Genomic DNA, 13,351 nt, shown 5'->3' with positions numbered 1-13,351 from the left:
TTGATATTTATTTTTCCTTGCCGGAAAAGGGGTAGTCGAGTAGTGTTATATGCTACAAGGCCGCCATTTTTAGTGGCACAAGAGCTGGCATCGTTAAAAGGGTGAGTGCGCATTAAATAGAAATAAAAGAAGGATGGCACAGTGAAGGTTTGGGCTGCTACATCAACTATAGCTCTTGAAGAGATTTACACTCGTATTGAAGAACATGGTGTTCTTGCGCTGTGCATGATGAATGATGAACAAGCCAAACCTATTTTGCTTTGTTCATGCAATGATAAGAGTGTACGCCTTTATGACTTGCCATCGTTTCATGAACGAGGTAGAGTATTCTCAAGAAATGAAGTGCGAGCACTTCAGATTGGACCTGGTGGATTATTTTTCACTGGTGATGGAATGGAGCATATCATGGTACCGGTGAATGAGGGAGGTTGAGAGCACCATAAGACGGTTGTTGAAGTTGGAGCCCGAATCAAATCCAGTTTGGCATTATGGTCGATATTCAGAAATACAGAATTCGTGGTCTCTTAGAAGGCGGCGCATTTGATCATGAGGTGCTGTTGGATGCTCTATATTGCCACGGGGAATGCGCATTAACTGTTTGACAATTTCAGTCTTATAGTTTTCTTTATCGAAATGTAGTGATTAACCGCCAAATGTCAAGTGGCTTTTATGAGGGTTTGATTGCCACAAGGTCGCCACTATTATTGACACCCGGATTGAGATGTGGCGCTTCAGATGGCCATATACATTAGCAAAATCACCAGAATCACAACGACAGCTGGAAAGGGAGATTATAAAGTAGATTTTAATAAGCTGATGGAGTGAAAGGAGACATTCAAGGGCTAGTATTTATGCGTGATTAGAAAACAACAGGGGATATGAAGATTTCTGTTTCCATTATCATGTTTCGGTTTCTGTTATTGTGTTTTTGGGTTGCCTGAGGCGCGCAGAGAGCATCAATGTTAGATTTGCATAATAGTGCCCGGAAGGAGAAGGTTCAGAGTATATCTCAGAGTTCAAATTACAACAGCAAGGGTTTCAATTGTAGATTGAATTGCGCAGAAGATGTGAATTTAAAAGTATCCTGCACATGTTGGCGGTACTGAGGAGAATCCAGAATGTATTATATGTTGATATTTTTACATCTTTCTGTGGTTGTGTGCAGTTAACACCAGGTGCTTTTGTCTGTCTACAACATACAAGAATGACTTTGTGAAATGCAACCCAGGTCAGCAGTGTCTTCTGTATCGTTATACTATGGCAGAGATAGAAGAATTGTTTGTGAGGAAGATGAAAATTTGCTGAACGATACAACATTTTGAAGGATAGGAGGGATCGAAGCTCAATGGGTTTTAGTTTCAACAGAATCCCAATTGCCAGCCAGAGAGGGGATAGTCTGCTAGATAAAAAGTGTAAAATTGGGTAGCTGAACTTCATACATGTTTCATATCTGTGAAACGAAACTGAGATTTTCCAGAACCACCCTTCCAGTTTTAACACTCTAGTTTCTAACTAGATGCAACTTGGATGTTTGATGCACGGTTGTGAGCAGCATTCAATATCATTTTGTGCACTTGGACTCCAAAGATTTATGCTAAAATAATTTGACTTGATATTGGATGGTTCTTATAAGGTCACCAGGGTTGATAGCTTAGAACAGAATGCTTCATAATTTTCTTGTGAATGCTTAATTTATTTGTGATCATTCCAACAGCATTAGCTGGAGTATTTGACATTTTGAAGATGGCCCCTGGTTGCAAAAATGTTAATACAGTGTTATTGGTTCAGTCAACTTCTCAGGTTGCAGAGATCCGATTTGAAGTTGCACCACAGCATCAAAACAATAAAGGAGCTCATAGTGACTCAAATCATAGTCAAAGTAACCAGAGAAAACACAGATTCTCAAGCAGATCATTTACCAACTCAAGATTTATTTGCTACGGAACAAATAGAGGTTATCTACAGCAGTTTCGTAGCGCGCTACGAAACTGCTGTAGGTGATAATTTAAAGTGCAGAGCAGCTAGTCTAACACGGTGAGCGGGAGTTGAGGAAGAGGAACAGCTATCTATCAAAGACCACCTCCAGCACATCATAAATCTGGCATTACTCCATACTTGGGGTCATTAAAGGATTTGGGAGCAGGCTGCTATATTTTAGGAGAATGTTGGGAGACAAAAGGCCGACAAACAAGAACAGCTCCCTATATTTCAGGGCGATGGAAAACATATTATGTTAAGGGCCAACAAACAACTGCAGACACCTTTTCAGCTCATAAAGTTTCCAGCTCATTTGAAAGGTGTGGTGATATGTGGTGTTTGGGAAGAATTAAAGAACAGCAGACTTGTTTTTAAATGATGAAGAGGAATGGAAGACAGGGGACCGTGGATATAGGATGATTAATTTTATCAATTAATAGGCTGTCTTACAGCTAGCATCCGAGACCAGCTTGCTCGGTGAATGCTCCCTTAACATATCTTTGCCATAATGAAAATCATACAGCTGTCCAGCATCCAAGAAAGCATCAAGTCTGCGAGGAGAATGAAATTAGTATTTTAGTTGGATTAGGATTGTGTGTAATTTTAGTTCAGCATGTTTGTAATTAATGCAGTAGTTAAGAGCATGTAGGAGTAGTTAATAGCCACCTTCGAGGCTCCCCTCATGCTGGAGGAGGAAGCTCGAGGTGTTGGAGTTTGCTTGCCTATATATGGGCCAAGGTTAGATGTAGAAAGGGTTGGATATTTTATGAAAACAGAGTGCTATTTTGGCTTGTGTAAAGAACAGTTTGCAGTAATATAAGATATATGCCTTTCTTCTCAGGATTCATACAGCATTTCCATGTTCAAGATGTATTGTTTTACTTTGTCCTTCATGTCTTTTTTCAGTTGCTTAGAGGAGTAATCACTCAGAATTCACATATGTTGCTCTGACTTCCTGTACTCTTCTATGAACTGTGGTTTTATAAGAGTTATATTTTGAACATTTAAATGTCACATGCCCTGACTTCTATGTAGAGGAAATATCATTGTTTGTTGTAGCATGTTTGACTCCATAAGCCCAATGGATGTATTTGTATATTTGTCCAGCCAGCAAGTTCATTAAATCTATTGTACAAGAGTTAGCCCTCTTATCAACATTCAAAATCAATAACTTTTTCTTGAGAGAGCCCTCTCAGGCTAGGGAGGCTAATCCTTAGTCAAAAGCTTGGTCTGAAACAGTTACATGAGACCGTGCTTGATTGCAGTCCCTAGTACTGGTTTTGTGATAACATTTCCTGCTACATGAAAAATGAGAAATACATGAAAAAACGTGATTGCAATCACTTTTTTCATGTATTTTTCATTTTTCATGTAGCAGGGTCCATCGAAAGTATGCAATATGGGTACTCCTTAGATGAAGAATCAAATTATGCATCCAACGAGTGTTGCCACTTGAAATTTGAGTAAACTCATAGGGAGATAAGTTGAAAAAATTGTTTTTTCTTTTTTACCTCCAAAATTTGATGATGTAATATAATCCTATTTTTTTATTTCCTTAGGAGGCCCATTTTAGACCTCAAAAGTCCCCTAATGATGTTTACAACAACCACTTCTGACCTCATACTCAACACGACCTCTGACTTGCATCTACGAAGCCCTACAAAACTAACATATGTGTCTATAATTTATTATTTTATTTTTTTACATAAAATATTATTTAATAAATATAATTTAAAATACCCTATTCTTCTATCAAAGAAGAAACAAATTCAAAAAAAATATTTTTATAAAACATTTATTTAAACCAATTTTACATAAAGATTATTATTCTTCCTATCTAAAAGTTTGAGATAATAAATCCAATAACTACCTACAAATTAAATTAAAATTAGGATTAAAATGCTTAACATGAACCTGCCATCCCTTGTCTAAAGAATAAAATAATATGAATATGGTTCATAAATTACAAAAGCCAAAAATAACTAACTTAAATTTTAGTTGCAACTTCAAGACTGCTCGAACCTTAGCCTTTGCCAAGCTGACTCGGAGCTCGACCTTTTCCTTATGATTCTTCTCCAAAGATACACCGACTGCCCAACTACAAAATTGGTCCTGACCTCAACTACGGGTTTCCTTTCACTCAAAAGAAAATTAAAAAACTGAAATGGAGATAGATGCCCCTATAAAAACTCGCATACATGAGTCTGAACGTAAAAATCATATAAAAAACTTGTGTACATGAGTCTGATAAAACACAAATATGTGTCAACTTTCGATATCACAAAGCATCATGCCCGGCTGAGGTCAGAATTATCTTTTTCCTGAGCTAGCTAGTTGTTTATGCTAATAGAACTCTGACCCCCTCGACTATCTAAAACAAAACCATTTGCAGTCGGAGCCGCTGCCTTGCTCACGAGCCTTCTCAAAAAGAAAAGATCCCTATACTCCTGACTTCACATGTTTCAGATTAAATTCCAGGAAATATTCACCATAACCGCTATAGAAAATCATGGACTCAGAGTTGGAAAACAATTTAAAACCAGAACATATGGAATTAGGTTTGACACCTCCCATAGGTTTTCCACAAATGCAAAGATGGGCCAATCTGTGACCTAGCGTTGGTTAGTCAATACTAGTTTATTCCTAGAGCATTGCATCCAAACCATCAAAACTTAAGCCGACAATGTATATAACACTCCTGGCCCATTAAAGTGGACTTTTCTGATAGAGAGAACTCAAAAACTTACCAGTTTTCCGTTACTAGAATCCAACAATCCACTTACCCAAACAACTTGTATGCTCTAAATTTGATCTAGGTGGATATTGGTGGCCACCCACCTATTCCACTTGGACCCCCACTATTATTTCTTTCAGTTTTTCAGTTTCTTTATTTGTAGCATAATTTACTATTTTTGGCAGTTTTTTAGGTCCTGAACTTCTAAAGTCATTTTTAGACCCTAAACGACGTTTTTGGTAGTCCTCAAATAGATCTTTCTAACGAGGTATTGTGTGCGTCAAATGGAGATTGTATGCCAAAATTATGGCCTCAAGAAGTTGATGTACCAATTTACCCAATCAGTTTGGCACTTCATCTCCTAGGGTTAGGTTTTTGGATGTTTAGGGTTTTCCATTGTTTCTCAATAATAAATAGGCCTTTGAGCCTCATTGTAACATAGTTCAGAGGCATGTAGCTACCATCACCTGAACTAGTCTTATTTCCATTCTGCTTGTAAGCGTATTTCAGTATTTGATATTAATGAAATGAAGTGTTATTTCTACTACATCTTGGTATTTATGGTTATATCTGTAATTTTTTATGTTCCTATTTAAATCTAGATCAGTGGTATCAGAGCGGTCTGCTCATTTTCTATTTTTCTTTGCATGCCCCCAACGAGGTCGAGATATAAGGAGCTAAGGCTCGATCTGGTTGAACCTTTTCAATATTAGCCTCGCAAACCTTGGCGACTGCCCATGGGGGAAGAAAAGAAAGACGAGGGGGCAGGAGATCCTATCAAAATATTGCTCGAGAAGGCCCTCCAGAAACAAAGGAATGCGATGATGGATAACTTTGTCGAAATCCTTCAACAATTGCCACCAAAAACACATCCACATCCAACACCCACTCTGGAGGCTCCACTCCTTTTAAGGTACAAGTAAACTTTGATATTCCAATATTTGAGGGCCAAATAGATGCAGACATCTTAGATAAATGGTTAAATATGATAGAAGGATATTCTTTGTGCATGATTTTTCTAGTCGAGAAGAGATTACCTTTTCTCTTCTCAAAGCTTCCCCCCACGTCAAGGACTGGTGGGTAACCTACTGTGAGCAGAAGGATGAAAGTACGACCTCACTGTTTCAGCTACACCAACTTGGAAGTTGTTTTGGGATGCCATCAAGGAGTAGTACTACCCTGTTGGGAGCTATAAGGATAAATACATAAAGTGGACAACGATGCGGCAGGGAAGGGACCAAGGTTTCCCAAAATTTACCAATGTTTTTCATACCCTTCGCACGAAGTTGGGTATCAAGTATTTTGAGAATCATTTGGTACTCAAGTACCACACTTGCCTACATAGGTACATCTAGGATGAGATGGAGTTCTTGGACATCTCCTTGCTTGGAATACTGTACTAATACGCTGTCAAAATCGAGAAGAAGTTTAAACAGAATAAGTGAGACTTTGGTTCTGCGAATCTAAAGCAAGGGAAAGGTGCCCCCAAATCACATAACAAAGGACAAAGCCAAGGTAGGGTAGCCCAGGACAACCCGCCAAAGACACAAGCAAAGAAAAACACTGTGAAGCCAAAGAAGGACACATGAAAGTGATGTGAATTACATAAGAGCTCCACTCACAAGACAAGTGAGTGTCGGGCAATGCAGTCATTGGTGGTCGAGCTAAAGGCTTCGGAATCAGATGCATGTTCTGACTCTGAGTCAAAAGAAAACAAGGGGAATGACAAAGGGAAGCAGATTATTGATGCAGAGCTCAACGCCACCATTGCCACCAAAAAGATATAGAAGGAGGAACCTGAAGATCCAGAGGAGGAGGAGCACCTCTTCACTCCTAGATGTGGGTAAAAGGTTCCCCGCTACAGTTCATTATTGATAGTGGGAGCCAAAGAACCTCATTTCAACAGAGGTCGTGAAGCGGCTAGGCTTACCGACCACAACATATCCACAACCGTACACCATCGGGTGGCTTCACCAAGGATGGGATCTTCGCATGAGCTAACAATGTCGCCTTCCATATAGCATCAAGCCCTTCATGGATGAGGTATTATGTGATGTTTCTCCCCTTGATGTTTGTGATGTATTATTAGGCCAACCATACTTGTGGAAGCGGCATGTTGTGTATGAGTCAAGGCCTCGCGCTTTAATTGTTACTTTGGGAAATAAGTTGTATAGGATACCAGAGGTAGCATTGTCTACTACCATATCTTTGGTTACAACAAAACAATGCAGTAAGCTCATTTCCAAAACTGGGAAATTTGTTTTCCTGATGATACACCCTCAGGAAAAGAAGAAGATGTTGGCCACGACCTCCAGAAAGGGCCCCTTTGCATGCCAACAAAAGATGGACAAGGTCGTCAAGGAGTACAAGGACATCTTCACCTCCGCCGCAGGGGTGCCTCTGCACTCTTAGGTCAAGCACTCCATCGATCGTACCCTAGGTGCCCCGTTGCCCAATGGAAAAATCTATCGGTGCTCCATCCTAGACAACAATGGAATCAAGAGGTAGATTCAAGAGCTGCTACAGAAAGGTCACATCCGACAATTTCATTGCCTTGTGGGAGCCCGATCGTGTTGGCACAGAAGAAGGATGGGACTTGGAGACTCTTTATTGACTATCGGGTGCTAAACAAGATCACTGTCCAAAATAGGTACCCGATCCCATGGATTGAAGACCTTCTGGATCAACTCAATGGGGGAAAATATTTCATAAAGATCAACTTGAAGTTCGGATGTGACCAACTACCAATTAAACCCTCCGATGCGTGGAAGACTGCCTTCAAAGCCAAGTAGGGCCTTTTCAAATGGTTGGTTATGCCTTTTGGGTTTATGAATGATCCTGCAACCTTCATGAGGCTAATGGATGACATGTTGTAGCCATTCAGCAACTAATTTGTAGTGGTATACTTGGATGACATCCAGATCTTCAGCTAGAGTTGGTAAGAGCACCTCCACCACATCTGCTAGGTTCTCCAAAAATTATGGCAACACAAGTTGTGTGCTAATTTGGAGAAATTCACTTTTGGAATGACCCAATTTCATTATATGGGATACATTATTGATGAACAAGGGGTACATGTGGATCCATCCAAGATCCAAGTCATTCGGGATTGGCTAGTGCCAACCACTCTGACAGAGCTCCGTATCTTTCTAGGTCTTGCTAATTTCTACCATAGGTTCGTGTTGGGATTCTCTCATATCACTTGGCCCTTGAGTCAAGTCACCAAGGGAGGAGTGAAAGAAAAATTATTTTGGTTGGAATCTCAACAAAATGCATTCACAAAGTTGAAACATGGCCTCTACTCTGCATCAACGCTCACATTACTAGACTTGCAACAACCATTTGAGATCGAGACAAATACCTCTGGCTATGCTATTGGGGTAGTACTTACTCAATAGGGGCATCCAGTGTCATATAAAAGTGAGACACTTTCAGACACCATCCAGAAGTATCCCACTTATGACAAAGAGACGTATTCCATTGTGTAAACTTGCCAACAATGGAAGCATTACATTTTGGGGAAGGAAATGATCATCCACATAGACCACCGACCCCTATAGTTCATACAAACACAAGGGAAGTTGCAGAATGATCACCATAAGAAGTAGTCCACATACCTGCATCAGTTCCATTTGAATATCAAGTATACGAAGGGAAACACCAATAATGTTGCAGACTGCCTCAACCGACCACCAATCATGGCATTAACCACAGTGCTCAACTCTTGTGGGAATGAGAATTTTGATTGGCATCTTCTCTATAAAAGTGACCCAGAATTTAGCCACACATACCAAATGCACTTGGAGGGTTAGCAAGTTCCATATTTTCGCCTCCAGGATACCTTGTTATGCCACTTGGGACACCTTTGTGTTCCTTCAATCGAGCATGCCAAGATGATTTGGAAAGTGCACTACAGTTGGGATGCTAGGCATTTTTGGGTCGAGAAAATCGTGGCAGTACTGCAGAAGTATTTCTATTGGCCAAATCTTCGACATGATGTCGGGATCTACATTAGATCCTGCATTGCCTGCGCCATTGCGAAACCGACCATTAAGAAGCAAGGCCTCTATGCTCCACTGCTTACCTCAAGTCGACCTTGGGAATCCATCTCCATCAATTATATGTTGAGCCTTACCTCTACTAAGCATGGCAATGACTGTGTTTTTGTGGTTGTCGATAGATTCTCGAAGATGGCCATTATAAGGGCCTACAAGAAGAATATCACAACAAAAGCCACTACTAAACTCTTCTTTAAATGAGTGTGGGTACACTTTGGGAACCCATAGTCTATCATCTCGGATCGGGGCAGTAGGTTCCTCAATACATTTTGTTCCAGCCTTTGGTTGATATTGGACACCAAGCTCACTAAGTCCACAAATTTCCATCGCCAAACTGATTGCCAGACAGCAGTCATCAACAAGATGATCGTACACATTCTGCACATGTACAACTTAAAGCATCCATTCACATGGGATGAGGGCCTCCCTTATGTCCAACAAAGCTATAACTAGGCTATCCATGGCTCGATAGGCCACAACCATTTTCAGGTGGGCTTTGGATTCCAACCACAATGTCCCATTGATGTGACCATACCATTTGTAGCTGCTCAGGTAGATTCGGCTCATGTCTAGTCCGAAGCCGATAAGGCAAACAACTTCATTGTGCACATCCAGAATATCCGCCAGCGGCTCCACAAAATTCTGGACAAATCAACAGCACCATGATCAACATCAGGTGCCCACAAGTTTCAAGTGGGAAATAAAGTTTGGTTTCATTTGCAGAAGGAACACCTTACCGGAGCCTATCAAAAACTCAGACCACTCCGATATGGTCCTTACACCATTACCAAGGTTGTGGGAGACAATGCATTTGAGCTCAAAATTCCCACATTCCTTGGCCTACACCCAGTGTTGAATGTGGATCGCCTTCGACCATACTTCACACCATTGCTGGACACATCAAACATTGCAGAACAAATCACACCTGTAGAGTTAAATCTAGATTGCATGGAACAAGCCACAATTGGTCGGATCATGGACACATAGATCAATAGCACCCAACAAAAAAGGATCCATCTATATTGAGTTGTCAAAGTAGGCCAACTCCTTCACTAGGGAAAGTGGCTCACCAGGGAACAAGTTCAACAGAAGTTTCTTCATCTCATGGAGGAACTCAACGTAATGGGGACCATTGCTTCCTAAGGGGGGAGGAATGATCCAGGTGGATATTGGTGGCCACCCACCTATTCCACTTAGACCCCCACCATCGTTTCTTTCAGTTTTTTAGTTTCCTTATTTGTAGCACAATTTACTATTTTTGGGAGTTTTTCGGGCCCTGAACTTCTGAAGCCATTTTGAGGCCCTAAACGACATTTTTTGGGAAAACCAAGACCAACATTGATCATAAATCTATGACTGATGTTGGTCAGTCAAAAGTTGTAGTTCTCAGATAGATATTTCTAACGAGGTATTGTGCATGTCAAATGGAGATCATATGCCAAAGTTATGACCCCGGGAAGTTGATGTACCAATTTTTCCCAAACAGGGTCCATAGTTTGGCGCTTCATCTCCTAGGGTTAGGTTTTTGGATGCTTAGGGTTTTCCATTGTTTCCCAATAATAAATAGGCCTTTGAGCCTCATTGTAACACATTTCAGAGGCATGTAGCCACGACACCTCTTCTCAGAGATACGCTACCATCGCCCGAGCTAGTCTTAATTCCATTCTATTTGTAAGCATATTTCAATATTTGATATTAATGAAATGAAGTGTTATTTCTACTGCATCTTGGTATTTATGGTTATATCTATAATTTTTTGCGTTCCTATTTAAATCCGAATCAAAATTCTAATGCCTCACCTACAAATTTTGCGAAACAGTGAACCATTAGAACTCCAAATTATGCACTACGACCATTAAAGCAGAAAATAATGTTCATACATTCGTTTGTCAAATCGGCGTCGAGGAAGTTGGAAAACCTGTGTCCTACCACATATCCAAACAAATTCAACATTCCGCACAGAAAGATTACTTCTTGCACCCCTTGAAGTAAAAAAAAAACTCACCTAGTAATAAGAAAAACCTGACAATGAGAAGTAAAGAAAGAAACAAAAAATCCAATGTCAATGAGCACCACAACGCCAAGAAAAAAATTAAAGAAACAACTTTGAACAACAAAAATAGCTAAATCCTCTTATCGATGATCCATCAACCATAATAATAAATTCTCCACCAACACTTAAAATGAAATTAACACCATCAAATCTCAAATCAGCCCAAGTTAACTCCCAGTTGTACGCATGATCGTCATTACCTGTACTTACATTGTCAAAACTGATCTACTGTGCATGGTAGGATGACATTGACCCTCGAATTCTAGAGTCGGGGATGTGATGACGCATTGATGTCACACAAAAATTTCAGCCAAAAACATAATGTTAACTGTGGAGATTTGAAAATTTGCTCTAGTACGGACAAACTAATAGCTTTGAACCGATCATAGATGTCACTACATAAGCAATGACATAATAATTTGCAAGGTTGTTAGAATAAAGACTAATAGAAATTAAAGTTTATTCTTATATAGGAAGTTTAAATACATATTAAGGTAATTACTACTAACTTAATGATATGCAAAATATTTTGAATTTGAGAGAAAAAATATCAAGCTAGCGATTGCCAAATTGAAGGGCCAAGTTAATTTCGTGAGAGAAATTTTTTTTTATCTAAATCTATATTTATAGAAATTTAATTATATAAGATAATTTGTGAATAAAAATCCATACAATACATAAATACACACTCCATACAAGACTGAACCTATTCAACTAGTTCTTAAGTATGTTAATATATAAAAATCGTTATTCAAGATCAAATTAGTTGGAAACGTTTTTCTTCATTGGAAGCACCATATCAATTATAATTTTACAACGTGTAACTAAAATTACCATAAAACAATAGTAAAAGGTACTTTGTTAAAGGAAGAACTTATAATAACTACATAGAAATTTCACAATTCCAAACAAAAAGTGGAAGAAGTGCGGGATGAGAATATGAGAAGACCAATGAAATTGTTGATAAGGAAACACAAAGCAATCATGTGATAGAGGTTTTAGTGGATTTAGAGGACAAGGAAGATGTTTCAAGGTCTTATCAACAATGGATGTACATTTTTATCATTTTTGGTGAAGGAGCACAAATGATTTGTGTTTTTTTGGGAGAATGTACATAGAAATTTTAGCACATCAATCAAGTAGAGCACGAGGATGGGTAAGAGGATTTAAAAAACTATATGTGTCTACAAGGAACCTTTTTTAAGCACGTGCAAAGAAGGATATTCAATGTATTTTATATTTTCAATTATTTTCATCAAATCTTGACAGACTTTTATAACCTATTTTTTAGTTTTGAAGCATACTTTGCAATATATTTCATGATTACATGTTGAGAAACAACTAGACGCAAATTGACATTAGATTTCCACAGCCTAAGAAGATTAACATTGTAAACATTTAGCATATCATCAATATGTACATGCTAATTTATTTATTTTGAATTTATAATATATGTATTTAATATTGATTAATCACATGAGCCTTCTATGGAACATTGTAGTGATATGCAATAAGAGAATCCTTTTTTTGCAAGCATGAATCTACACTTCACTATGTTTGCCTTTAAAAAACATGTTCTCTTTAAAAAATTCTCATAACCTTCATGAGGATTGAAAGAAGAAACTTGTGAGGCTTTCAAAGTTAGGGATCATCATTTAGGATTCAAGGAAACATTATGTTATGATGATCGATGTCACATATTTATTGTCGTTATATTCTTAAAAAATAATGTCTTCTCAACATGCACATTGGAGTAGATATACTTTTACTCCTTCTAGAGCTTGACACCTTTTCGATCTTTTAACTCCTACAAGGATATCAAGCTTCAATCAAACTAATGTTTATAGGTTTTGGAGCACCTATGTGACACCCATTTTTGTTAATCCCTCTTGTAAATATTGCCATGAATTGGTATTCATGTAAATAATATATGGAAATGTAACAATTTTATTTGGTTAAATCACATCCTTAGTTTTTGTGGGTTACCTTAAACCATTACCAATCAAAGGTGGTTCACAATTTGCATGATTCAAGTGGTTTTTGAAAATTGCAATAAACCATTAATCGCACCAAGTGATTTTTCTTTAGTTGTTGTTACATATCAATTTTTAACTACATGGTATTATTTTCAATGCTTATTTAGCTTAGTTCTATTGTTTCATTCTCCATTTTTTTCTTGTCTTAAATCATATTTCCTAATGCATAAAATATGGAGCAGGTAATATGAGAAGTGAGGCAACTTGAATTACCTGTATTTGCATGAATTTGCTAAATTTCCTAATCTTCTTGTTCTCTCAATGCTTGCCATATTTTTCTCATCCTTTCTTTAGTTTTTTCTCACACTCCCTTCATGCTTAGCACTTGTTGTCCTTTTCTAGATCAAAATCTCCAATTTCTTATGTGTGTTGTCAATTTTTGTGTTATTTATGTGTTGTGTTACTTTTCTATGAATGAACTTCTATGTTATTTTTCAATGAATGAACATTGAGATTTGTTTTCTTTTATTTTTTGTGGTGGAAACAGAAGCTC

This window comes from Pinus tabuliformis, chromosome 3_2 (genome assembly GCF_031772625.1).
Source record: "Pinus tabuliformis cultivar Carrire ecotype Pingquan chromosome 3_2, CPIR1, whole genome shotgun sequence".
Classification (NCBI taxonomy): domain Eukaryota; kingdom Viridiplantae; phylum Streptophyta; class Pinopsida; order Pinales; family Pinaceae; genus Pinus; species Pinus tabuliformis.
This window is presented reverse-complemented; position numbering follows the sequence as displayed.